The sequence below is a fragment of the Erinaceus europaeus genome (genome assembly GCF_950295315.1).
Source record: "Erinaceus europaeus chromosome 6 unlocalized genomic scaffold, mEriEur2.1 SUPER_6_unloc_23, whole genome shotgun sequence".
NCBI lineage: Eukaryota > Metazoa > Chordata > Mammalia > Eulipotyphla > Erinaceidae > Erinaceus > Erinaceus europaeus.
Window position 1 is genome coordinate 44,404 of NW_026647129.1, and position 4,561 is coordinate 48,964.

The 4,561-nt window shown below is 50.6% G+C and overlaps 1 non-coding gene across 1 annotated transcript; it reads right to left on the reverse strand.

Annotated features, from left to right (window-relative positions):
* Positions 1 to 617: 617 nt before the first annotated feature.
* LOC132536163 (U6 spliceosomal RNA) lies at positions 618 to 724 on the reverse strand. Its single transcript, XR_009547832.1, has one exon. It is a non-coding gene; the product is annotated as a U6 spliceosomal RNA (small nuclear RNA).
* Positions 725 to 4,561: the final 3,837 nt, after the last annotated feature.

Below are 4,561 nucleotides of genomic sequence, written 5' to 3' on the forward strand. Positions count from 1 at the left end.
CTGGGGGTCTGATCCTCCACACTGCAAGTGCACACCACAGGCAGGCAATGGGAGGGACTCCGTGCATAGAGGAGCAGTGCTTTGCATGTCTCCCTCTCTTAAAGGATACAGAATGGAGACTGGCGGGGAGGCTTCTCAGCTGTCCCATGCAGGTGCAAGGTTCTGGGTGGGATTGATCCCCAGGCACAATATTTGAGAAAAATTTTTAAAAAGTCTTCGTGTTACTTAAAAGATGTACAGTTAAGAGAACAATATTACCATGATTTTTTTCAAAAAAGCCAATCTGCAGCCCTGGAGGCTGGCACAATGGTTGGAGTTTTGTACTCAAGCATGAGGTCCTGAATTCTACCACCAGCATCACATGTTACAGACTGATGCTACAGTGTTTTCTCTCTCTCTCTATCTCTCTCTCTTTCTCCTCCCTTTCTCCCTCACTAATTAATAAATCTTTTAAAAGAGTTCCAGCATATGTAGAAACAGGGTTCAGACAGACCTAGGATCCCACACATGCAAATCCAGACCTCTTACCACTGAACCACCTCCCAGCTTGCATTAACTGGATCTTTAAAAGACTTTAATTATTTATATGTGTACATATATTTTATAAACTTTTTTGAAAAAATATGGTACACTTCATGAATTTGTGTGTAATCCTTGAGCAGGGGCCATGATAATCTTCTCTGTATCATGCCAATTTCAGTATATGTACTATCAAAGCTAGGACTATATTATAATCTTATTTAAAAAGTGTTAAGAGACGGAGACAGTTGGAGTCGGGTGGTGGCACAGCGGGTTAAGCGCACATGGCGCAAAGCTCAAGGACCGGAGGAAAGATAGCGGTTCGTGGTTCGAGCTCATGGCTCCCCACCTGCAGGGGAGTCCCTTTACAGGTGGTGAAGCAGGTCTGCAGGTGTCTGTCTTTCTCTCCCCCTCTCTGTCTTCCCCTCCTCTCTCCATTTCTCTCTGTCCTATCCAACAACAACGACATTAATAACCACAACAATGTTAAGCAACAAGGGAAACCAAAAGGAAAAATAAATAAAAATTTAAAAAGAGTGGAAAAGAATAGAAAAGAAAAAAAAGAAAGGTAGACAATGAGACCTTGGTGACAACAACACCAAAAAAATAAAATAACCTATTTATACTCTAGAATTGCAAAATGGCTAGGGCAGTGGATCTGTAGGCATTAAGTCCTGAATTCAATCCCCAGCATTGCATGTGCCATAGTCATGCTCTGCTTCTCTTTTTTGTATTAATAAGTAACATTTTTTTCCTTTTTTTTTTAATTTCCTTTTTTTTTAAAACCACAGTTCCTGTCCGGTTCCTACCCAGCTCCAAGATTGGCTCCTGCCTGGCTCTGCCCAGCTCCTATTGCAGCTCCCACCTGCCAGTGCCCTGGCCGCCTTGTTGTGCGCAGGCGGACTGCAGTCCCCCCAGGACTGTCCTAGCAGACACAAGAGCCCGAGGCGCCCCCCGCCCATCCCCCATGGCACAAGGAGCCCAGCCAGGCCCAGGCCTCCTGAAAGGGGTGGGGGGAGGCACTGGGAGTGGCCTCCCTGGACCAGCAGTTTGCAAAGTGCCAGACCCTCAGCCGAGACCCAACCAGCAGCCTGGCAAACAGCTCAACAGGGGTTCCAGCCAGCCACCATGGGGCACAGCTCTGAAATGCATGTCTCTTCGAGAGAGACAGAGGCAGAGAAAACACTCCAGTTCTAGAAGTGTGAGGAGACCCCCCAACCTGGACCCACACCCTGTGCCCAGGCCTTCACCTTAGTCTGGGAGCCCGGCTCGCCATGTTGCCCCAGGCCAAACTCCAGGTTCAGGATTCCAAATAGCAGTCCCCCGAGGACCTCGTCATGGGCCACACCGAGGAAGGACAGCGGGCGCACATTTCGATGGGCGGGCGTGTGGAAAGTTCTCTGGGCCTGGCCACTCCCGAAGCCAAGGCAGGCTGGTGGGTTCCACCGGGGTCCCCTCCTGCCTGGGCGGTTGGGGTGGGCGCGAGGCTCACTGCCCGGCCTCGAGCTGCCCGGGCGGGTCCTCACCCTCAGGGCGCTCGGAGCCGCAGGCATGGACATGCTGGGCGAGGCCCTGGGACCCCAGGACCCCTCTCCTGGCTGGAAGGAAAGGGAAGGCCGGCTGCCCAGACTCTCCGACGGGGTCCCTGTGCTTGCGCTCCTGGAAGCCAAAAACAGCGGGATCTGGGACGCGTAGCCACCCTTCCAGGGTGTCCCTGCCCGGGGTGTGGGGTCTGGGGACTCGCGCACACCTCCCCCGGGTGCGCCCCTGCCAGGGGTGCGCATGGCCCTTATCCGGGGACTGCCCCGCTCAAGGCCGCTGGGTCCTGGTGGTTGGGGGGGGGGCGCGCAGCCACCTCTTCGGGGTGCGCCTGGCCCGGGGTAAGGGGTCCAGCGGCGCTGGCGCCTCTGTGGCTGTACCCCGACTTCGCCCCTCCCCCCACCCAGCACCTTCCTGGGCGGGCGCGACACCCGAGCCTTCCAGGATGGGTGGCACCGGGGGCCACTTACTTGGAATTGGAGGAATGGCAGTAGATGGGCCGAGCAGGATGGACATGGCCGCTGCTGTCCAGCACAGCACCGTCGTGACTCCCCAGCAGTACTTCCACGCCAGGAGCCTCCGCACAGTCGTGGCCTGGCGCTCAAGTCTCAGACCTGGGCCCCAGCGCTGGGGCCTATGGGTGCGATGCAACTCAACGCAATGTGGCGTGGGGGTGACGTGACACGACGCAAAGCGGCGTGGGGTGACGTGACGTGACGCAACGCAATGCGCGTGGGGGTGACGTGACGTGACGCTAAGCAATGCGGCGTGGGGGCGACGGGGCCTCAGGGCGCGGGCTGCAGGGCTCCATGGCGCTGAGCTGGACTCAGCTGGGAAAAAGAGAAGGGAAGATGGGGAGAGAAAGATAGACACCTGCAGACCTGCTTCACCTACTGTGAGGCCAGGCCCCTGCAGGTGGGGAGCTGGGGGCTGGAACCAGGATCCTTAGGCTGTGTGACCTGCGATAAACCCGCTGCGCTACCTCCGAACTCCCTTTTTTTTTTTAATGTTTTATTTATAAAAAGGAAACATTGAGTAAACCATAGGATAAGAGGGGTACAACTTCCAACAACGACAACAACAATAATAACTACAACAATAAATCAACAAGGGCAACAAAAGGGAATAAATAAATAAAATATTTTTTTAAACAAGAGGGGTACAACTCCACACAATTACCACCACCAGAACTCTGTATCCCATCCATCCCCTCCCCTGATAGCTTTCTTGTTTTTTAACTCTGGGAGTATGGACCCAAGGTCATTGTGGGATGCAGAAGACGGAAGGTCTGGCTTCTGCAATTGCTTCCCCGCTGAACATGGGCGTTGACTGGTTGATCCATACTCCCAGCCTGTCTCTCCCTTGTCCTAGTGGGCAAGGGCTCTGGGGAAGCAGAGCTCCAGGACACATTGGTGGTGTTGTCTGTCCAGGGAAGTCTGGTCAGCATTATGCTAGCATCTGGAACCTGGTGGTTGAAAAGAGTTAATATACAAAGCCGAACAAATTGTTGACCAATCATGGACCTAAGCTGGAATAGAACAGATATAGTGTTGAGGGGATTCTTAAGAAATTCTTTAATAATTTTAAAATAGGCACAGGTGGTGGTGATCTCAGTTGAGCATGCACATAACCATGACTAAGAACCCAGGTTCAAGGCCCCAGTGCCTACCTGCTAGGGGGTGGGGTTAAGCTTGAAAAGCAAGCAGAGCTGTACGTGTCTTTCTCTCTCTCCATTATCTCCCTTCCTTGTATGAATTGCCTTGTTCTATCAAATCAAAATTTAATTGTAAATACAAATTCCTTAAAAATAATCTAAGCGAAGTCAGGAGGTAGCACAGTGGGTTAAGTACACCGGCTCTCAAACTACAGAGGGTTTCCTTCACAGGCAGTGAAGCAGGTCTGCAGGTGTCTATCTTTCTCTCCCCCTCTCTGTTTTCTCCTCCTCTCTCCATTTCTCTCTGTCCTATCCAACTACAAGGACATCAATAAGAACAATAATAACTACAACAATAAAATAACAAGGGCAACAAAAGGGAAAATAAATATTTTAAAAATTTAAAAATATTTTTATTATCTTTATTTATTGCATAGTAACAGCAGAAATCAAAAGGGAAAGGGGAAGTAAAGAGGGAGAAGAGAGAGAGAGAGAGAGAGAGAGAGAGAGACCTGCAGCACTGCTTCACCATTCACAAAGATTTTCCTCTGCAGGTGTGGTGGGGACTCAAATCCAAACTAAATTTTAAGAATCTAACTCAACTCATTTTGTGTTGATGGTGTTAGGGTTTAGAGACAGACTTAAGTTTGAATAAAATCTAGAGACAGGATGTAAAGTTCAAAATCTCAGAGCCAGAAAAAGAAATAGGGCTTTGCCCAGACCCATCCCTGCTACCTGCAGGATGAGACTGCGTGAGAGGAGGACAAAGCAGTAGGAATATAATGTCCCTTTGGAATATATATCCCTTGGAATATAATATCCCTTTGGAATATATATCCCTTGGAATAT